The 24,232-nt window shown below is 39.7% G+C and overlaps 1 protein-coding gene across 1 annotated transcript in view; it reads left to right on the top strand.

Annotated features, from left to right (window-relative positions):
• Window positions 1-24,232, top strand: part of Zhx3 (zinc fingers and homeoboxes 3) — an 89,218-nt gene that overhangs the window by 12,779 nt on the left and 52,207 nt on the right. Inside the window, 2 exon segments of the mRNA XM_085832637.1 lie at window positions 13,855-13,991; window positions 20,419-20,540. The gene's annotated coding sequence lies outside the window, so the exon portion shown is untranslated.

The following is a 24,232-nucleotide window of genomic DNA, read 5'->3' on the forward strand; positions in this document are numbered from 1 at the left end:
ACCAGGCTGGCCTCGAACTCAGAAATCCACCTGCCTCTGCCCCCCAAGTGCTGGGATTAAAGGGGAGCGCCACCACCACCCAGCAGGAGAGTCTTTCTGATGTTCACTAGATAAGCAGAGAAAACAAGGTTGGTGTTGTTTCACTAGCCTTTAAGAACTGTCCACCCCGTTGTTCACGTTTATTGGATTCCAACAGTGCAGCTCTCATCCAGCATACCAGTCTCTTTTCAAGTTGCTTGTCATTTAGACATTTGATGAACTGTCCATCTATATTGGGTCTTTTGTTTGTTTGTTTGTTTAGTTTTTGGTATATTTTCATATACCAGAAGGTTACCAAAAAGATGAAAATTTTGTTTATGTGGTACTGTGAATTGAATCCAGGACCTTGAACATGCCAAGCAAGTACTCTGCCACTGAACTATATCCCTAGTCTAAACAGTTTTAAAATCTTTGTTTATAAAGTGTGCTATAACTGAAATGTTAATGACATTCAGCATTTTTTTACTTTATCAGAATTTTTATAAAATGAATTCATCTCTGCAATAACATTTTTAAATGGAAAAGATACTCATGTAGATAGGAGCCTTTAAGATTAGCCAAGTGAATTCTTTAGAACACAGGGTAATTCTAACCCTAACCCCTAATCCTAGAACACAGGTTAAGAACACAGAAGTACAGATGTCCCTTTTCTCAGACTTAACACTCCCTCCCTCCTTCCTTTGTGTGTGTGTGTGTGTTGGGGATGGAGAACCTTCTGCAGTCTAAACCAGAAGTCTGCTATTTAGTTACAACCCCCAAACTCTATAAGTGATTTTTGTTTCAAAAAATAATTATTATTCTAAGATGGAGAACTATTTATTACATCTACTTTGTAGAATTCATTGTGATTTCTTTAATGGATTACAGGATGGAGATAAATTTCTACTAAGTAAAATTTTTGTCCTTTTGCTCAGATTTTTAAATACTACCTCTTTTTTTTGTCAGCTTGCTGGTAGCCACTTGGAGTATAGTGAATAAGTAAAATATAATCATTTCTTTATGGCATTTGCACCTGGAGTGCAAAAAGCTTTCATGAACTCATTGGATTGTTTAAGACAGTCTTAACTGACATTAATTAAACTGTTGAAAGGAAAGAGACAAATTTTAAAAAATTTGGTAGACATATCCAAATCCTGAATTGGTAGAGCATGGTCATATCCTTAGCATGCTACCCAAGGGAGACAGAGACCTCCTTTGTAGAAAAAATGGGAGACACCATTCTGTATTCAGTGCCATGATATAACCAGCCCCTTACAGATTTGAAGTGGAACAAGGAGCATCTTTATTTCTTCTCTATTGGACTGACATTGAGTTTGGAGCCACTCATTCATGGACTTGACATTGGATAACACAACTGGAATTAGATTATTATTCAATAGTGATGTAGTGATTATTGAAAAAGAGACTGCTCTGCCTAGGAATCCATCCCATCAGCAGACACTAAACCCCCACACTATTGCTGATGCCACGAAGCACTTGTTGACAGGAACCTGGTATGGCTGTTTCCTGAGAGGTTCTACCAGCACCTGACCAATATAGATGTAGATACTCAAAGTCAACCATTGAACAGAGTCTGGGGACCCCAATGGAAGAGCTAGGGGAAGGACTGAAGGAGCTGAAGGAGATTGCAACCTCATAGCAAGAACAATATCAACTAACTGGACCACCAAGAGCAACCAGAGACTAAACCACCAATCAAAGAGTATTCATAAAGGGATCCACGGCTCCAGGTACATATGAGCAGAGGACGGCCTTATCTGAAATCAATAGGAGGGGAGGCCCTTGGTCCTGTGGAAGGTTGATGCCCCAGCATAGGGGCATGCTAGGTGGTGAGGCAGGAGTGAGCGAGTGGGTAGAGGAGCACCCTCATAGAGGCAAAGGGGAGGGGGGAGGGGAGATAGGATGGGGGGTGTGTGGATGGGTAACCAGGAATGGGGATATCACTTAAAAATGTAAACAAATAAAATTATTAATTAAAAAATGGTTATTTGTTTCAGGAATATTTTCTAGGATATATTAGCATGTCTAAAAACTGCTCTGATTTCTTCTAAGTGTTTCTAAACATGCATGTCTATTTAGTTTAATATACTACTAGCATTAAATATTGAACTATATATGCCCCCAAATAAGCAATATTACAGAGCCCTGAAATTCAAAGGAGCTTTACAAATATTTAGAATACCCATATTTCTAGTGCTGAAATGTTCCAAGCCTATTTTTCAACATTTCTAATGATGCAGAATATCTAGGCATAGGCTAAGGGGACCATGGGGTGATAATCTAAAGGTAGGACTGACAGGTTGGAGACATAGCTCAGTGGTGGTTAAAGGGTGAGTAGTACTCTTGGAGAGAACCTGAATCTGGTTCCCAGTACTCACATTGGGCAGCTCACAACTGCCTGTAATGCCAGGACATCTGCCTTAGAGTTTTATTGCTGTGAATAGATGCTGCCATGACTCTGGCAACTCTTATGAAGCAAAGCATTTAATTGGGGCTGGCTTACAGTTCAGGGCTTTAGTCCATTATTGTCATTGTGGGAAGCATGGCAGCATGCATGGTGCTAGAAAAGTAGCTGAGAATTTTTTTATTTAGATCCACAGACTGCAGAAAGAGAGGGTAACACTGGACCTGGCTTGGGCATCTGAAACCTCAAAGTCTGTCTGAAGTGACACATTTCCTCTAGCAGGGTCACACCTCCCAATAGTGCCATTCCCTATGAGCCTGTGGGTGCCATTTTTATTCAACCTGCCATAACATCAGATGTCCTCTTTTGTACATCTTGCAGCATTACTTAAACATGCACACTCCCCATACACATAATTTTAAAAATATATCTTTAGAAAACAAACAACAACCTCCAAACAGGACTGGTAGTATCTGGCTAATTGTACCTATGTCAGTGTAGTTTTTCTAAATACTGTTCTAACCAGATAAGACTAGTCTTTTGTAGGCTAATTTCTGTCTATGAAGCTCTATGTGTTGTTCTTCAGCAAATTTTGAAAATCTTCAGTTTTTTGTCTTAATATGTAACTAGCATATAGTTTAAACTGTGTGCAACTATTGTGGGCCAGTCACTTTTCTAGATAACAGGGATGATGCTACTGTGTAAAAGTCACCACCATAATGGAAATCTCAAATCCATAAATAATAGGCTCTAGAGTTACAGTCAAGTGGAAATTTAAAAAACAAAAGTGTTTGCATCACTCTAAATTTGAATTTAAGTGCTGTTGTTGCTAGCTTTAGTTCTTCACAAGTACTCATGTCTAATGACTTAATGTTGGCTTCTCATAGGTAGTTTGATCTAAGAGGGAAAGAAAACACCTGAGACGGAAGCCAGAGCCCCTCCATAACCTTGTTTTGGAAGTGACGCTCCAGCACATCTGCTGTATTTGTTAGAAGTGAGTCAGTAAACTGGCCCACATTGCAGCAGAGGAGGTTACCCAAGGGCATGAATACCAGGAGGCAAAGATCATTAGTGACCATCTCAGAGTGTGCCTATCACAGAGAGTGAGACATAAGCAACTTTAACATATCACTTAAATGTTTTCAGTTATAAGTGGCAAATTTGTGGTAATGGAAATTATTGCTTTCTTTTTGTTTTATTCTATTTAATTTAAAAGACTTTACAAATATGCAAAAAAGAACATTATAAACATTGGCTATTATTCTGATGCCATTGTAGATTTTTCTTACCTGTATCAATGTTAGGACTGAATTGTTAGCGAATAACAACTTGTACCAATGGCTAGCCCTGATGAGCTTTTACCCTGGTGGGTAGACTTCTATGCATTTACTAAGTATTATCTTACGTAATCCTCAGGAACTCTCTGAGATAGGCACCACTGCTGTTTCTGTTCTACAAATGAAGACACATTGTGAATTTCTGATGGTGGCACAGGCAGTGTCAGCAGCTAGTGGGCAGCAGAGTAAGAGGAGAATAGACTGGAGCTCACACATCCAACTGCAGCACTATTTTTGTCTTCTTTGATAGAATTATTCAAGTGCTAAATTAACCCAGGATTCCCTGGGAAATAATTTGATGATGATTACTTACTAAATTTAGTATCATCTTGTTAGTGGGTGAGTTCCCCCTTTTACTCTTTAAGTGAGGAAACCAAGGCTTAGGCAGATGAGCTGCCTGTCTGTGGTTATGCAACAACCTTAGGTGTTGGTGAAAGCAGCATCCAAGAGTCAGGTTCCTGATACTAATATTAGCATTATTTCCTTTAAAATATAAGTATTTAGCTACAAAGAAGATCAAGGTTTTAGTAGAATAGCTTAGGAAAATAAATGTTTTGTCCCGAACTGCTCATTCTGTAAGCTGGGATTCATAATTAGCTAATTGTATTTAATTATTTTCCTTTTATTGTTTTGTTGTTGTTTTGAGACAGAGTCTCACTGTGTAGCTCTGACTGGCCTAGAATTCACTCTATACAAGGCTGGACTGGGACTCACAGAGATCTGCCTGTCTCTCCTTTGAGTGCTGGGATTAAAGGTGCACACCACCATGCTTGACTAAAATACTTTAAATTTTTAACTATAATTTCTGAGGAAAATATATATTTTAACTTCCATAACAAAATACAAAGGACCTCTAGATACCATTAAGGAAAGCTATAGTATATAAACATTTCAGTAACACTAAATTATATATAATGTGCATGCAAAAACTTTATAGACAGTGGAACAGCTAAAAGGCACTCCATAATTGAGTTTGAGGTTTTACATTTTATGTACATATACATAGTTTATATGAAGATAACTGATGAAGTCATCTTTCATATGTGAATGTCTCATTTATAGTTCTCTGCATCACACTTTTATAATTCAAAGAATGCTATAATATTTCAAAACAAATTGGTAAGCCTTTCCCTTACAAGAAACTAAAAATGGAATAGTTCTGGAACAACTGAGTTACAGTTTTTTCAGTCACAATAAACGTGTGTCCCAGTGCTGCTTTTCAAAGCCAGAGTACAAGCATTCTAATTGTGGAGTTAAAAAACAAGAGGAGCATGGTCACCTGACTGTGCTTGTTTGGTAAGAAGTGAAGTACAATTATTTTAAAAATATGTCTGTAAGTTTCTTCTTTCTCATTTGGGCAAAACAGTGGGCTTTATTGATAGTATATACAAGAGTGGGGCTACCTAAGCCCTTCCCCTTCTTCTGAGGATCTCAGGTACAAAGACTGAGAACAATGTTCAGTGTGTTGGGGAGCTGAGTGGGGCAGGGATTTCCTAGCAGCTGAGAGCCTCCCTCTTCCTCTCATGTAGAGAACAAAATGCAGAGAGTTTGAAGACTGCAGTCTTGGTGAGAAGATCTGTTTCTTTGAGCAGATGTAACTGAATAGCCAACATGTTAAAGAACATCTCAGGAAGGGAAACTAATAGGTATTGAATACTCTTAGGAAACTGGAGATAGTGGAAAGACATAGGATTGGTTGTTGCTTGTACACCGAGGTGGGCAGTGGAAGAGATGGATCGGTTCTGAATAAGAGGCTGACTTTGGTTTGGCACAAGCAAAGGAGCCTCAGAGGAACTGGGTTGTCCAAGAGCTGATATGCAGTGTACAGCTGGCCTTTGGTGAGAGGAAGCTGGCTTTGGGAATTGCTGGCATGTAAAGTGAGACCTGAGCAACTGGAACAGCATAGATGAACACAACAGTCAGTGGCCTGAGAGTCAGAGAGTCTAGTAAAGCATTCTGCTTGGTGCCTTATCAGTACCAAATGCAGTTCTTAAATTAATTATTTGATCAATAGCTGTACATTTAAAAAATCATTACACAATAAATATTTTATATTTTATAGTTGAAGCATGAAATACAATTTTATTGCTATAGGGAAGTCAAATTGTATTACATCTTCTTTTAAAGTTATGCATATAATACCCAAACATATACTTAACATATCCAAAGCTTTCCACTTTGACCTTTTTCCTAACCCTTTGTCCTCCAAAGATTTTTAAGATGATTTTCTATTTACTATTGCTAAGAGAAGCTGTGTCTGAATAGACAGTAAGTTAGAAATTGGAGATTGTGATTCTTCATGCTTGCCTTTGACTCATAGCTATGTTTTGTTAGTGTTCATTGACTAGGTTTCCTGGAAGAGGTACTTACCTTTGCCCTTTGTGGTGAGTAGTCTTGATGCTATAGGACATTCAGCTTCACAGTGGAGGGCTAAATCCCTGTGTTATGAACTCTGGGGACTCTACACAACTGAATAGATGCAATAGAGAGGTGTGTCATTTCCATGGAATAGAAAACCACTGTTCTGTGAGTGCATGTACACAAGGCCACACAACCAGATGGATGTCAGGGAGTTGTGATATGTCTTTTTATATGCATTTACATTTTAGTATGCTTATACCAACCTCTCACTGTTAGAGTAATCTTTAGTAAATAATAGTAAAAAGTAGCCATGAGCCATTGCCTATTTATTATTTTAAATACTTTCACTGGCCCCACTTTACTGTATGTAATGAACTTAGGATTCTAGGTTATAGCTGATATCTGAACCTCATTAGAGGTATTAAAAGCCTAGTAGACTTCTGGGGCATTACTCTTAGTGTTAAATATACATAAAACTGCCTACTTGGCAGGAAGGGTGAGAAGAGAAATATATTATTTCCTTTGATATTTGCAGAATCTAAAAACATTAATCCTGAGCAAAAGCACTGTAAAGCTTCAGCGCATGTCTTTGATGTTGTCAGAACTGTCCTGCAGTCTCCATTTTGGGAAAACAGTACTACCCTGGATTTAGTAATTAAAGCCATAAAGTTGAGCTCCATCCTTAAACTCTGTTCCTTATGTGCAGCTCATCAGAAGCCTGCTGATGCCTCCTGCTTCCAGAACACAGAGAACCTTCTCCATTGCCAGCAGCCTACTGTGGGCACTAAAGCAGACTTCTATACCAGCCATTTGTTTTATTTTTCTGCTCATATTCTAGCCCTACTACTATCCATTTGACACTTCAGCCAGAGTGCTCTTTTTTGGAAACCTAAGTCAACTATGTTAGTGCCTTTTTTCGTTCCCTCTTTCTTGAACCCAACCCCTCCCCCGATCCCATTTTCATCTCTTGTAGCCCAGGCTGGCCTTGAAGTCATTATATAGCCAAGAATGACCTTGAATTTCTGATACTTCTACATCTATTCTCAAGTGCAAGGATTACTGACATGCTGACATCACCGTCTCCAGTTTTATGTAGTTCTAGGGATCAAATTCAAGGCTTTGTGCATGCTAAGCAAGCACTGTTGTACCAGTTGAGCATACAGCCCTCATTTTAATCTGTTGGCTTCTTACTATTTGTTAGTTTGGTTTCTGTTAACATTTATAAAAGAGGATCCAGATAAGCAATTTTCTTTGTGGGAGTGGGGGGCGGGTGTTTGAACTCTACTAATGGCATTCAAGAGAGTAGGGTTCCCTAAGTTCCTCCCTCCTCCTGGGGATCTGGGATGGAAACTGTAAAGGGAGATGCTTAGTGTTGGGACAGGAACTTTCCAGTAACTGAGGGCCTTTGTTTTCTCACAATCTTGCTGGGGCACGTGGCCCAGGGCTTCTTACTCCTTGGAGGCCCTGTAGGCCATGAGGACCACTACCCTGTTGCTGTAGTCATATTCATTGTCATACCAGGAAATGAGCTTTACAAAGTTGTCATTGAGAACAATTTCAGCCCCATCATCAAAGGCAGAAGAGGAGGCATCACTATTAAGTAGCAGGAGACAACCTTGTCTTCGGTGTAGCCAAGGATGCCCTTTTAGTGGGCCCTTTGATGACTGCTTCATCACATTCTTGATGTCATCATACTTGGCTTTCTTCAGGCAATATGTCAGATTCATGATAGATACATTGGAATAGGAACACATAAGGCCAAGTCAGTGAGCTTCCTGTTCGATTGTTGGTATGGCCTTGCCCATAGCCTTGGCAGCACCAGTGGATGCAGGAATGATGATCTGGGCGGCCCTCTGATCATCATGCTAGAGCTTCCAGAGGGGCCATCCATAGTTTTCTAGGTGGTAGTGATGGCATAGACTGTGGTAATTAGTCCTTTCATAATGCCAAAGTTGTCATGAATGACCTTGGCCAGGGAGGCTAAGTTGATGGTACAGGAAGCATTGCGGACAATCTTGAGTGAGTTGTCATACTTCTCATGGTTCACACCCATCACAAACATGGAGACATCAGCAGAAGAGGCAGGGATTATGACCTTTTTAGTCCAACCTTTCAAGTTGGACAGGCCTTCTCCATGATGGTAAAGACACCAATAGACTCCACAACAAACTCAGCATCACCCCACTTGATGTTGGTGAGATCTCACTCCTGGAAGATGGTGACAACCTTTGAAAATGACAAGCTTTCCTTTCTCAGCCTTGAATCTGCTGTGGAACTTGTCATGTAGAGCCTGTAGGCCATGTAGTTGAGATCAGTGAGGAGGTATTGATCTGTCTGCTGGCGTTGAAGGAAGCCCTGGTACCCAATAAGGCCAAATATGTTCACTCTGATCTTCATCATCATGTCTTAGGGATGGGGCTGGCACTGCATGAGAAGACGTGGGTGTCTCTGGAACAGGAAGGAGCAGAGACAGATAAACAATTTTCAAATTAGAACTGCATTGAATTTTCTGGAGAGCCTTTAAATATATGAACCTGGGCCCACTTTTGCCAATATTGGCTCAGTTGAATTGTGTGGTCTAGAGAATGTTTAAAGAAGCTCCCAGATGATTTTGTGTGATCAGATTGGTAGCTGAGCTGGGTTATTTTAACTCAAGTGGGAATGACCATCCTTTCAGAAGTAGATTCAAGCTACAGGTACCCTTGTCCTAAGAAGTACTGGATTCAGAGCCAGCTTTTCTCTCCCTCTCTCTCTTTCTCCCTCCCTCCCCCTCTCCCTCTTCTTCTCCATCTTTCTCTCTCTCTCTCTCTCTCTCTCTCTCTCTCTCTCTCTCTCTCTCTCTCTCTCTCTGTGTGTGTACATGTGCGTGTGCACGTGCATGATGCCTTGTGTGCTGCTATTTCTTCACTCTGTAGTCCTAGCACCTATGTGGGTGGTCTCCCCAACTCATTCCCTCCTTCATTGTAGAGAGCTGTTCTACTGGCTTTGTCCTTATGAGAACATTAGAGGATGCAGCTGTTCACTAGACCTTTAATTATTCTCTTGGCGATCCCTGTCTCCCTCCTACTTCCACATCAGCTTCTACTGTGTGAATTCAGGTTTGCTTTCCCCAGGGTTCTGTGGGTAAACACACATTCTTGGGGGTTCTTTCTTTTTGCTTGATTCAGATTGAGTTCTTTTCTACATGATCTTGATTTTTAATTTTTTATATCATCACTCTGGTAACATTTTCCTGTTATACTGTGCCACAGTATAATCCTTTCATATTCTATAATATATTTTTATAATCGGTATTTTACATAGGACATTTTAAGAGATGGAAGAGGGGCCTAGAGAGATGGTTGGTAAAATGCTTGCTATGCAGTGTGAGTTTATTAGATCCCTAGTATCCACACAGAAAGTTTAGGGATGGGGTGTGTCTGTGACCACAGAGCTGGTATATTGTGAGTACAGAGACAGATGAATACCAAGGCCAGCCAGTTAAACTGAAAAACAGTAACCATCAGGTTCAGAGATAGGCTTTGTCTCAAAAAATAATGTGGAGAGTGATAGAACACTCCAGCTGTCCACTTCTGGCCTTATTCATGAATTTTTGGGCAGACCCGACATTACACATGTACAATGCTGAACCAAAAATTCTTGACACTTTTTGATTATTTCTGAAAAGTGTCCAAGGAATTTAGCATACTAGCCACAGATGAGGAGCAATGGCTGATTTAACCAAATGGAAAAAACAATTCTATTCTGTTAATGAAAAATGCATTTGAAGCTGTTAGATGCTGTTTTCTTGTATCAAATAAGCAAAACATGTTTGTGTATCTGGGTGTGGATGTTATGGTAGGGAGTGGATGAGGGGTGGAAAATGTGGCATACAGAGTATAGGACATTGCATGCAGGCAAAAGAGTAGAAGACATAACTTCTAGTGGAATGCAAAGTGGCACAGTGTAGCTTGGCCAGGTGGGTCTTAAAATGCTCTTAGAAATGCTTTGACCCAGAATTTTCAAATTCTTGAGGTCTATTATAAGAAAACAATCATGATGAAAGCATTAATTTACATGCAAAAATGATAAAAGGTAATATAGATCAGATTTCTTAGAATTAGAGATTTATTAGATTGATGTACAGCTGTGATCCAGCTAATCCAACAATGGCTATCTGTGAATTGGAAGTCCAAGAATCCAGCAGTTGTTCAGTTCACGAGGCTGGAAGTCTCAGCTGGTCTTCAGTATAAGCTAGAATCCCAAAGACATAGTATAATGCCAATGTCTTATGGACTTGCTCTTGAGTTGAGAACAATCAGGGGAAAAGCAAAACCTTCCTTCTTCCATGTCCTTCTATAGGCTTCTAGCAGGTGTGGCCCAGGCTAGAGGAGGCTTTTCCCAGCTCAAAAGAGCTGGATTAAAGGCATGTATTCTACTTCAAAGATCTTGATTAGAAATAGATCTTCCTACTTCAAATTAAGCAAAAATCCCCTTGAGGTGTGCACTCCATTTTTGGGTTTTAATTAATTCCAGATATAGAAGAATAGCCATCTTATTAGTAATTTTTTTTGAGACAGGGTTTCTCTGTGCAGCCCTTGCTGTCCTGGAACTCACTCTGTAGACTAGGCTGGCCTCGAACTCAGAAATCTGCCTGCCTCTGCCTCCCAAGTGCTGGGATTAAAGGCGTGCGCCACCACTGCCTGGCTTTATTAGTAATTTTTAATTAAGATATATTTAAAGAGCTAACAAAATTGAATAAACAAGGTAAACTAAGAAAACATTGCAATGGCAGAGATAATGTATGGGATGTTTTCTTACTCAGCATCATTATCCAAGCATCATCTCTGTCACCATCATACATTAGTCTTCAGAGCTATGTGCATCCCTCCCCCCACCCCCCCACCCCAGGCCAGACAAGGTGGTACAGTAAGGGGAACGGGATCTACAGAAGAACAACAGATTCAGGAACAGCCCCTGTGCCAGTTGTTGGGGAACCACATGAAGACCAACCTTCACATCTGCTACATATGTGCAGGGGGGCCTAGGTCCAGCCCATGCTTGCACTTTGGTTGGTGGTTCAGTCTGTGAGAGGCCCCCACGGGTCCAGGTTAGTTGACTCTGTTAGATCCCTATCCTCTTCAGGTCCCTCAACCCTTCCTCCAGCTCTTCTTCAAGACTGGCAATTTGTCCCACAGAAATGTATGGATAATAATAATCACATGAAAATGTTTGACCAGAGAAGCATAGTAAAAAATACTCAACAACATGGAAGTGTCTGATACACACATTAGAAAGAAAATAGCATTGTCCGCTTAGGTTGGAGTGTGTGTGTACACAAATATTGACAGTACTGATTTCTGGGTAGCATATAGTTTTTGGAATTACTTTAATTTTCTTCTTTATGCCTTGACTTTTATTATGATTCAGTTTTTATCAGTGCTATGACAGCATGTCTCACAGAATCAAGTTAATGGAAGAAGGACTTATTTTGGCTTATAGTTCCTGTGATGGCTGGCTTTATGTAAACTTGACATGACCTAGGGTTATCAGGAGTGGAGGGAGCCTCAATTGAGAAAAGGCCTCTATAAGATTCAGCTGTATGGTATTTTCTTAATTAGTGTTTGATGGGGGAAGGCCCAGACCAGGATGAGTGGTGCTATCCCTGGACTGGTGGTCATGGGTTCTATAAGAAAGCAGACTGAGCAAGCCATGAAAGCAAGTTCATAAGCAACACCCTCTTCCATGGCTTCTGCATGAGTTCCCCGACTCTAGGTTCCTGCCTTGCTTGAATTCTTGCCCATACTGCTGTTGGTGATGAACTGTTATCTGGAACTATGAGTGAAATAATGCCTTTCCTCTTCAAGTTGCTTTTGGTCATTGTGTTTCATCACAGCAATAGTAATAACCCTAACTAGGACAATTTCAAAGGTGTCAGTCATGGTTGTCAGACTCCACATATCTGGCATGGCACCATGCTATCAGTGTGTCAAAAAGACAGTTCTTTACTTCTTGGTAGATGGAAAGCACAAAGAGAGAAAATACAGGAAGAGTTCAGGAAAGGGCAATTCCCTTCCTTCCCCTTCCTCTTCCTCTTCACCTAATTTCTGTCACCATACTTTAAATACCAACTGGTAGTCCCCAGTGATAGAACTGCTTTTGGAAACACCTGGGGATGTGCGTCTACCCATCTAGATGTTTCTAAAGCCAGCCAGTCAGAATTGACTGTCATAGAGTGCTCTTCTCTAGTCTCAAATACGATTCTGTATCGCCCAGTTTGCCATATGGAATATACATGGCTTTATAATCTGTTTTATTTTTACAAATGTCTATTCTTGATACTGTACTTTATATTTTCAACATACCTAAAATATTTGATATGGAGGGGTGTTTAGAGTTAGGGAAACTTGAAAGAAATGTTCATGTAATTAAGTTAGAATTTATTAAGTGAAGGCTGGTGTCTTAGAGTTCCAATTGCTGTGAAGAGACACTATGACTAAGGTAACTCTTATAAAGGACAACATTTAATTGGGGCTGGCTTACAGGTTCAGAGGTTCAGTCCATTATTATAGTAGCATCCAGGCATGGTGCTGGAGAAGGAGCTGAGAGTTCCAAATCTAGATCAGAAGGCAGCCAGGGGAAGACTGGCTTCCAGGCAGCTAAAACAAGGGTCTCAAAGCCTACCCTCAAAGTGACACACTTCCTCCAAGAAGGCCATCCCTACTCCAACAAGGCCACACCTCCTAATAGTGCCACTTCCTGGGCCAAGCCTATTCAAACCACCACAACTGAGGAGATAGCTCAGTAGGTATAGTGATTGCACAATAATGAAAACCTAAATTTAAGACCCATAGAATTCATATAAAAGCTGGGTGCTGTTGTGTTCATGTAACTTCAGTACTAGAGATGGTGTCAGGGCAGGTGGATACCTGGAACTCTGTTTAGCTAGTCTAGATGAAACAGCTGCGTCTTGGGTTCAGTAAGAGAAACTGTCTCAAAAATGAGGTGGGTAGTGATAGAGGAGAAAAACCTGATGTTTGTTAACTCCTGGCCTCTGCAAGTGCACACTCATGCATAGAACACACACACACACACAGAGTAAATAATTAAAGATAAAATTACATACAACTTTAAAAAGATACATTACTGTTTTACTTAAAGATATATATGTATTTTTAGATTTATTGTTAATATTTTATGTATGTGAGTGTTTTGCCTCTCATGTATGTCTGTGTATCACATGCATGCCAGGTGCCTGAGGAGGTCGTGAGCCTCCATTTGGGTGCTAGGAATTGAATCCTGATCTTTTTCAATAACAGCATACACTCTTAACTACTGATCCACTATATGGCCCCATGTATTTTAATTTTAGTTACATTTATTGTGTGTGTGTTTGTATGCAAACATGCAGTATCATGCATGTGGAGGTCAGAAGTGAGTTATTACTTCTAGCTGAAGTGAGTTCTGGGAATTAACCTCAAGTTGTTGGGCTTGGTGGCAAATGATTTCATCCATCAAACCACCCCATTGGCCTTAAAGATATAAATAAGAATACACAATTTTCAAACATCTTACCTCTATATCAGAATCTCATAATAATGATACACAACTACCTTTGTGTCATTTTTTAAAAAGGCCTTTGAACTTTTAATTTTTTAATAACTGAGGTGTGATTTACATAGATAAGACATATAGATATAAAAGAAACAAACAGGTTTTTTTTTCTTTCTGTAGGTCTGGCTGTCCTGGAACTCACTCTGTATACCAGACTTGCCTCTAACGCAGAGAGATCCACTTGTCTCTGCCTCTGCTGGGATCAAAGCTGTGCACCACTACCGCCTGGAGATTTTAACTGTGCAGTTTTGAGAAGGGTAATCAGCATTCCAAGCGCTCTCATACAAAATGTTCTTGTCAACTTGAAAAGAGCTTTTATACTTTCATTGTCATTCAGATGTAATCTCTTGTAATTTTTCTACCATCAGAGATTTTTTGTTTTCCCTAAAATTCTATATACCAGAGTTATATATATTTTCTTTTCTAAGATTCATTTGTTCAATAAGATTTTGAGTTCAATATGATATATCAAGTAAATATTTTTATTGCTAAGGAATGTTCCACTGCATACTTACCACAGTCTGTCGATTCTCATGTTGACTGACCATGTGTTCAGGTACTGGCTACTTTAAAATTGAGGCTTATCAGTTTGTAGCTGTTTCACAGAGCTCCTGAAAAGCCTCCTCTTGGCTCCTGGAAATAGAAAGCACAGACTCAAGTAAGTGAAGTAATTGAATTGTCCTGTGCTTGGGTACTTTGTGCTATCTCAGATTAGAGATTCTGAACTGGGGGTTTGAGAAGCTAAGGTTGTCTCTCTGACAGACTAGAGTGTACCACCTCTGCCCCTAGCTTGTTTCTTGTAGAGTTTAGGCAATTCACAAGAGCCTGTACTCCATGTGTGCATACATATGTACAGACACACATATTTGCATAAATATAAGTAAATCTTTTCATCTGTTCTACCACCAACTAGAAAGCTTCGTGTTCCACCTGTTCCCAAGTCTTGACATTAAGTTCAGGTGAACTGAGTGCAGCTAGAGTAGAGGAGTGTGAAGCAGGGCAAGGTGCAATTTAGTTTTCTTGTTGAAAGCACTGTTACAGGGAGGGTGACTGTGGCTGCCCTGGAGGCAGGACCAAACAGAAAGCCTTTTCTACCTACTGTGTCAGGAGGGCTTTCTGGTTCTGGAGCAGAAATTGACAGCAGACACAGGTGCAACAGCAATTCTTTGCTTCATAGACTCAATCTTCCGGTCTCAAATGACTTGTAGTTTTGGGGACCATACAATTTTCTGGAAGTTGCTAGTCTTAGAAAGCACTGCAGTTATTTTTTCCTGTTACCATATCTCTTTCAGTTTAAATTTTGATGTGCAAACAAGAAACAGATTGTGTTCAGCCCAAGGAATATCTATAACATCAAGTGACTGTTTTCTCACAGACCTCAGCCAACATTTTTCAAGAAAGTACTTTTTAAAGAGCTTTTAGGTTGAAGAGATAACTTAGAGGTTAAGAGCACTGTGAGCTGTTGTAGAAGACCTGAGTTGGTTCCTAGCACCCGCATCAGGAAGCTCACAACAAACTATAACTCCAGTTGCAGGGGATCCAATTACATGTGTGCTACATACACACACAGAGTGACATATTTTTGCACAAATATAAAGTAAATATTTTTAAAAAATCTAATACACACTACCCTAAATATTAGTCAGAGAAATAAAAGTCTGTTTTAGAAATGATCTTCTTTTTATTAATTCTATTCTGGATAGTTAAAGAAAAGAAAAAAAATTTCTTTAGGGACAGAGAAATGGTTCAGCATTGAACTGCCAGTGGTGTAAGCTGGTCTGACAGGAATTCACTCGTACAGAGTGTCAGAGGTCCTTGGATAGTCATGGCAATTTTGAAAAGTGAAGTCAGAAAACTTGCATGTCTGAATTTCAAAATTCACTACAAAGATGTAATAATCAAACATTATGATTCTGGCATGCATATGCATATAGATACATAGAATAAAACTGAGAATACAGAAAAACCCCTTCTGAGTGATGCCAATTATTTTTCAAAAGGCTTTTAAGACCATGCAGTAGTCAAAGAATAATGTTCTTAATAGTGGTGTAGAGACAAATCAGTATCTTCATGTAAAACAGTGACCTTATATCCAAAATTCACACCATGTGCTAAAGTCAAAAGGAATCAAAGGCCCAGTTATAAGAGCAAAACTATGATACCTAAGTAAACATAAAGGCAAATCTCTTTTAAAATTATTTTATGTATATGAGCATTTTGCCTGCATATATGTACATATATCGCATGCACATGTCTGGTGCCCATGGAGGCCAGAAAAGGGGATCAGATCACCTGGAACTGGTTGTCAGTCACCATGTAGGTTCTGGGAACCTAACACAGGTCCTCTGGGAGAGCAACAAATGTTCTTAAGTGCTGAGCTAGGTTTCTTACCCAAAAAGCAAATCTTTAAAAATGTTATAATATTACCAGTCAGTGTAACTGAGAGTAAGCACTCATGTGCCACGGCACAACTGTAGAAGTCAGAGGACAGTTAGGATTTTGTTCTCTGTCCACTGTTGGCTGTACGCTTGAACTCAGGTTCTCAGGCTTTGGTAGCAAGGTCTCTTACTGGTCATGAGTAAATCTTGTTGATCTTGGACCCAATCAGTAAATTTAAAAATTTGGCAAATTAGAGCACATCATAAAACTTTTGTGGACCAAAGGATGCTATCAAGAAAATACCTTACAGAACAGTAGAAAATTGAAAATCTCATAAGAGCCCGCTATTTGTCATCTTAGAACTCAACAACTAAACAACCTAATCAAAATATGGGTAAAGGACTTGAGTAAATTTTTCTAAAGAATATATACAAATGTGTATGCATGTGAAAAGATACTCAGCACCATTAGTTATTAAGAAAATACAGATCAAACTACAGTGACGTACCATTTCATAGCCACAGGATGGCTATATCCTTGAGAGCAAAGCAAAACAGAACTTAATAAAGTTATAAGTATTGATGAGGCTGTGAAGAGTCCCACCATGTACTTTGCTGGTAAGAATGTAAAACAGTGGAGCTTCTGTTGCTACAGTTCAGTAATGCCCTAAAAAGTTGAATGCAGAATTTTCATGTGACAAAGAAATTTTACCCTCAGGTATTTACCCCAGTAATTGGAAACATGTTTTCAAATATTTAATGTTTATAAATAGTTTTACTAACAGCAATGCTATTAACAATGGCCAAATGATTAAAAACAACCTGGTATTCATCAATACATAAATCAGTGAAGAATTGTGATACGTACAAGTGGGTTTTTCATGGTAAAAAGAAATAAAATGGTGGTACATTGTTGCGGCCTGCCCGCAGTCCACAACACTAACGGTTCAACTGAGAATGGCAGTTCGAGCTGAAAAGAGAGGAATCTAGACGGGGCGGAAGAAAGAATGAAGCTAAGACAGGATTCTGATCAAAGCTCAATTTTACTATTTCCAGACACTCAGTTATAAAGGAAGGGGGAGGGAACCCAATATCCCGCCAAGTAACTCAGGGTCCAGTACCAGGACGAACACGTGTGTGCCTCCAGGCAGCAAAGGCAGGGTCTAGCAGTAGGCGTGGCAGGACGAATGAGCAGGAAGCTCCACCCTTGAGCAAGCAGGTTCCAGGCTGGGGGAAGGGAGGCCACAGTACATAATACAATTTAGATGAAATACAGTGTTAACTGAAAGAAGCAGACATGGAGGGTCATGTTACATGATTCTGTTGATATCAGTTATTCCAAGGAAGTTAAGCATTGTAGCTCATACCATGTAATCACAGCATTTAAGAGAATGAAGGTTGTCTGAGAGTTGGAGACTAGTCTGGGTGTATATATAGTGAGTTTCAAAACAACAGAAATAAAAGAAGTAACCCAAAGAAATAACTCTAAAATAACATAAATCAAATTGGTGATTTCTAGGGATTAGGGGTGGGCGCTAGCAATAACTGCTTATGAGTACAAGGTTTTATTTTTAATTGCTGAAAATATTTTGTGAATGGGTAGAGGTAATTGTTGCTCAGTGCTGTGAATAGTCTAAATACCACTGAATTGTCCATTTATGTCCATGGTGAGTATTACATTATGTAGATTTTGCTTATTAAAGATTACATCATAGGCTTTCTGTGATCTCTCAAATAACTATAGGTTTCCTGTCATAGCTACCTTGTGACTTGGAATCCACATGATTTTGTAGCATTGGTCCATTGGGACATTTCTCTCTGTGGGTGGCTAATCTCAAAGACAGATGGTCCCAAGTGGGTTTCTTCCTATAATAACAATTAAGGAATGTAGTTTTGACTTATCATTTTTATTTGATTAATTTTGGAAAACATCTACCTTCAATTAATAATTTAAAATATAGGCTGGTCTGACATTGATTAGCTTCTTTATTTAGCCTGTTTAAACCAGCTTTGTCTTGTTTAGGAATTCAGCAACATTTGATTTTATGAAAATGTGTAGAAAGCAATGCAGTTGCATTTTGGGGGGTGGGGTGGGGTGGTGGCTTCTTCTGTGCTACAGGTAGGAACGTTTGTTTTACTCTGCAACTACTGTGAATGCTTCTTGGTACCAGGAGAATTGGTGTTGCGAAAAAGAAATTATAGTTTCAGTTCAATCAAGCACACTTTGTGCAAAACTTAAACAAATTGATTCCTTCATTGTCCACCTGCTTTGTGTTTTTGAAGGATGCATTCTGTCAGTGGAGCTGAAGGTGAGAAGAGCTTCTCACAGAGATAGGTGTGTGTCGGTCATGAAGCTTTTCTTCAGGAATGAAGCCAGTGGCTTCTAGCCCATAGGCACTGCTGTATTTTATGGGTCCTTGTCTTTTCAGATATGTATCTGTTAGTTGTCTTGTATACCTGATGCTTCTTATGACAAAAATACACCATCCAGGCTAGAGTCTAGAGCTTTGAAACAAACAATATTCAAATGGTCTGTAGTGAATCAAGCTGTTAGCTGCTTACATTATTAGCATTGTGTCCCTGCCAGCTGAACTGGAAAGTGAAGAGATGTCTTACTTTGTGACTTCAAAGTTAGAGGTGATTTGGTGAACAACAAAATAGCTAAAAATAAATAGAATAAGTTAGAGGTGAGTGAATGTAATTGTTTATGATAATTATTGCTTCTGATTCTCACAACATCAGATATTCTTTCTTTTCAGAAAAAAATACTTATTTTTATTTTATATGTATGAGTGTTTTGTTTTCCTGCATGTATGTATGTGTATCACATGTGTGCCTGTTACCCACAGGAGAAGATCCCTTAGAACTGGACCTACAGATAGCTGTAAGCTGTCGTGTTGGAACTGGGAACTGAACCCAGGGCTTCTGCAAGAGTTGGCAGTGCTCTTAATCATTGAGCCATCTCTCTAGACTCCAGATTTTCTTCTTCTGTTCATAAGATAATTTTCTAAAATAAAAAAGTTGGAGAATTATGAATTAGGTTTTTAATAAATTGTAAATTAGGAAAAACCCAGGGAAACAAAAGCGAAACAGTGATGAGTCTTCAATGTACTGGAAAATTAAAATTAAATTTGCTTGCCTGTGAAAAGCATCATAGTACACGTGGCATGGCTAAAATAATTGACTGAGTTTCTCTGTGTCATCATCTGGGTATTAGAGCAATAGACTTTACACACTAAGATCATGGTAAGGATTGTATGTGCTAATGTAGCTGGAGCTCTAGTGCAGAGTAGAAGCAGTAGGAAAGGCGTAAGTGCATGCTGGGAATAAAGTGTAGCCACTTTGGTTGGTTTGTGAGGGCCAAACCTGTTTGTATTCATAGATATTCACAACCCTGATGCCCTTGTAATGTAGCAAGGTGTGAATAGCTGAAACTTCAAGCCCTTCTTACTAGCATACTCACTTTGGGTCCATTTTGTTAATTGGCATTTTAACCAAGAAGAATGCTTTGGTAAAGGAATATAGAACTCAAGAGCACTGTGTTTTTAAGTCCATTCTCAGTAATTTTAAGAACTCATAAAGCATCTTTGGTGGTTTTGGTTTAAAAGACTTTGTTTTATTCCTTCACTATAAATTGCCATATGCCTAACATTGTCCGTGGGCAAAATGGGATGAAGTGGATGCAAGGATCTGAGAGGAGAAAGAAAAATAGTTGTTACTTGGCCTAGAATGAATATATATATATATATATATATATATATATATATATATGTGTGTGTGTGTGTGTGTGTGTGTGTGTGTGTGTGTGTATACATACACATATATATACATATATATGTGTGTGTGTATGTACATATATATATTTATAGAGAGGGGGCACATGTGCCTAGGGCTTCAAAGGAAGAAAACAAAATTACCATATCTTTAGGTTGTACATCCTGGAAGCTGAAGGCCACATGCTTATCAGCTAATTATTGCTGTCAGACTGCCGGAAGCTTAACTAGAGTGGGGGATGAAAAGATTTTAATGAATCATCTTGAGTTGGTGGCTGAGCTCACTGACCTGTGTTTGTATGCTCTAGTCTCAGTTTTAAGTAGTCAGAGCTCACATCAGTGATCCAGCAGCACTTACAGTTGCTGTCAATCATCATGTGCATTTTAATGACCTCACTTGGCTCTGTGCACCTGACACATTTGTCCAGGGCTCTGATAATGAGTTAGGAAAGATTAAGGAAGTTAGATAAGTGGACTTCCTAGAAATGTGCTTTCTTTTCTTGTGAGGTGATGGAATTATGCTTTTTTTACAGGACTGAATTGCAGCTACAGAGGCAGCAAACGACTCCTTAAAGATGCCACAGGACTGCAGAAAGTGAAGGGGACCTTGGAGAAGATGATGACGTAAAAAGAATGTTTCTCCCAAGGACAAGAAGTATGTCTGTATTTTAACAAAATTCTTGCTGTATCCAGTACAAAGTCTGTAATGCCTGAGGTGTGATAGCCATTTTTAGTTTTTATTACTGTTACACATTCTTTTTTTCATAGTACGGTGGTTTAGTGGTGATGGTATCATGGTTACAAGTCTCATGTAGTTTTGGTCTGCACCTCCAAATGCCAGCATACATACTTACACACAAGTTGGTTTTAATCCACACTTAACAATGCATGGAAAGTATCTCTCTTTAAACTTTCATTTCTTTTGTGTGCTATTTTCCCAAGTTTATGGGTACCTTTTCTTTTTTTTTTTGCGATTACATTTGCCAGTACTATCACTTTTAGTTTATTCACAAATATTCCTAGTTGAAATATTAAACTTTCGTTGGGCAGTGGATCACATTTTTTGATTTATTTATTACATATAAGTACACTGGAGTTGTCTTCAGACACACCAGGAGAGAGCACCCATCTCATTACAGATAGTTGTGAACCACCATGTGGTTGATGAGACTTGAACTCAGTACCTCCAGAACAGCAGTCAGTGTTCTTAACCGCTGAGCCATCTCTCCAACCCATGTGGTTCACATTTTTAATTCCAGCAACTTGGCAGGTAGAAGCAGGGAGATCTCTGAGTTTGAGGCCAGCCTGGTCTGCAGAGTAAGATCCAAGACAGCCGGAAGTACACATAGAAACCCTGTCTCTTGAGGCCCCAGGGAAGGGGGATTCTGGTGGGGTGGGGAACAGTGGGAGAACACCCTCTCAGAGGCAAGGGGAAGGGGGAAAGGGATGAGGAACTGTGAAAGGGGGGACTGGGAGGGTGGCTACAGCTGGAAGGTAAATAAATAAAACAGTTTTTTTAAAAAGAAACCCTGAGTAATAGTGTCAGGCCTTGGGACCTCCCCTTGAGCTGGATCCCACTTTGGGCCTGTCACTGGACCTTCTTTTCCTTAGGATCCTCTTCATTTTCATCCCTGTAATTCTTTCAGACAGAAACAATTATGGATCAGAGATATGATTGTGGGATGTCCTGCTGGAGGTGGACTCTATAAGTTCCCTCTCCCTAGTGTCTGGCATTTCATCTAAGATCCTTCTCTTTGAGTCCTGAGAGTCTCTCACCTCCTAGATCTCTGGTGCATTCTGGAGGGTTCCCCCAACCTCCTATTTCCCTAGGTTGCCTGTTTCCATTTCTTCTGCTGGCCCTCAGGGCTTCAGTCCTTTTCCCTCACCCAATACCAGATCAGGTTCCCCCTCTCCCTCCTACTTCCCTCCCAGGTCCCTCCCTCCCTCCCTACTTGTGACTGCTTTCTTCTCTCTCCCTAGTGGGACTGAGGCATCCTCACTTGGGCACTTCAGTTTTTTGAGTCCGGTGGATTGTATCTTAGGTATTCTGTACCTTTTTTTTTTTTTTTTTTTTGGCTAATATCTACTTATTAGTGAGTACATACCATGCACATCTTTTTGGGTCTGAGTTACCTCACTCAGGATGATGTTTTCTGGTTCCATCCATTTGCCTGCAAAACTCAGGATGTCCTTGTTCTTAATTGCCGAGTACTATTCCATTGTGTAAATGAACCACTTTTTCTGTATCCATTCTTCTGTCCTGGCACATCTATTTTACTTACAGCTTCTGGCTATCACAAATAAGGCCACTATGAATGTAGTTGGAGCACTCACAAAAAGGGACCTATCATGACTGCCCTCCAAAAGACCTAACAAGCAGCTGAAAGAGTCAGATGCAGATATTTGCACCCAACCAATGGACAGAAGCAGCTGACTCCTGTTGTTGAATTAGGGAAGGCTGAAAGAAGCTGAGGAGAAGGGCGATCCTGTAGGAGGACCAGCAGTCTCAATTAATCTGGACCCCCGAGATCTCTCAAACACTGGACCACCAAACAGACAGCATACATCAGCTGATATGAGGCCCCCAGCACACATACAGTAGAGGACTTCTGGGTCTGTGTTCATTCAGAGATGATGCACCTAACTCTCAAGAGACTGGAGGCCCTAGGGAATTTAGAGGTCAGGTGGGGTGGGGAGTGGGTTCATCCATGTGGAGACAGGGGTGGGGAGGAGATATGGGATGTGGAACAGTCGAAGGTTGGATGGGGTAGAATAAAATATGGAGTGTAAAAATTAAAAAATAAAATAAATAAATTTAAAAAACCCTGTCTTGAAAAAAACAAAATAAGAATAACAACAATAACAATAATAAAAACTTTCTTGGGGGTTGTTTCTTTGAGTCAGAGTTTTGCTTTAAAGCTCATGCTGCTCTTGAATCTATAGTTCTCCTGCCTTAGCTTTTAAGGAGTATTTAAATTACAGATGTGCTGCTAAAGCTGGCTTTGAAACAAAACCTAAAAAAATAAGAGAAAAACATCTTTTGTTTTTTCAAGACAGGGTTTCTCTGTATAGCACTGGCTGTCCTGGAACTCACTTGGTAGACCAGGCTGGTCTCAAAGTCAGAGATCCACCTGCCTCTGCCTTCCAAGGGCTGGGATTTAAGGTGTGCATCACCATGCCTAGTTACAAAAAATATTTTTTTAAATATAAAGGGTTTTTGTAAAGTAAGCTGTTCCTTAGTCAGTTTCTTTCTGAGGCAGCAGTCCTGCAGCTCCCAGTGAATCCTTTCAGAGTGGTGTCTGGCATGATAACATGTACCTGTAATAATCAGCACTCTGAGAGGAAAAGGATTATCCAGTATGAGATTAGCCTTCACTACATAAATAATACTATGCCTCAAAACAAAAGCAAAACAAAATGCAGTTCATTTCCTTTTGAAGTTCCTTGAAATTCTTTTGTTTGCTTCTTTAGTTGTATAATTTTTTTGTAATACTGAAAGAGATGCTTGTTGTCTTTCTTTCATTTGTTCTCTCTCTCTCTCTCTCTCTCTCTCTCTCTCTCTCTCTCTCATGTTTATCAGATTGTCTTTGAACTCAGACATCTGCCTACCTCTTTCTCCTGAGTTCAGGGATTAAAGTTGGTTCTGTTTCTTTTTTAAGATTTATTTTTATCAGGGGAAGGGGAAGAGAGAATATAAATGTTAGAGAATGAGTGCATATATGTGTGGGTACCCATGGAGGCCAGAAGAGGGTGTTGGGTCTGGAGCTGTGAGCTGCCTATCATGGTGCTGAGAACCAAACTTGAGTCTTCTGCAGGAGCAGTAAGCACCACACACACTCTTAATTGTTGAGCCATCTCTCCATTCTCTCGTCTCTAGATAATCGGTAACAATTATTTTGTGTGTAGTAACTTTAGAACATTTCCTAGGCTCACTAATATTTGAGAGCTTTTTCTCTTACAAACAGATTACTGTTGGTTTTCACCTTTGTTATAACCTTTTTTGGGGGTGGGGATTTTGTGTCCAATGTAGAAATTTATGCTTTCTGTTTTTAGGGTTGGTATTGCATTTTCTTTCTTTTTTTTTTTTTTTTTTTTTTTTTTTTTTTGGTTTTTCGAGACAGGGTTTCTCTGTGTAGCCCTGCTGTCCAGGAATTCACTCTGTAGACCAGGCTGGCCTTGAACTCAGAAATCCACCTGCCTCTGCCTCCTAAGTACTGGGCTTAAAGGCGTGCTCCACCACTACTTGGCACTATTGCATTTTCTTCTGTTTTCTGAATTTGTTTATTTTAATATTAATTTTAATATTTGTTCCTTTTCAAAGAATATTTGTTGCCTTTTGGCCTTGAA

The sequence above is a fragment of the Mus caroli genome, unplaced genomic scaffold, assembly GCF_978045245.1.
Source record: "Mus caroli unplaced genomic scaffold, Mus_caroli_1 scaffold_2, whole genome shotgun sequence".
NCBI lineage: Eukaryota > Metazoa > Chordata > Mammalia > Rodentia > Muridae > Mus > Mus caroli.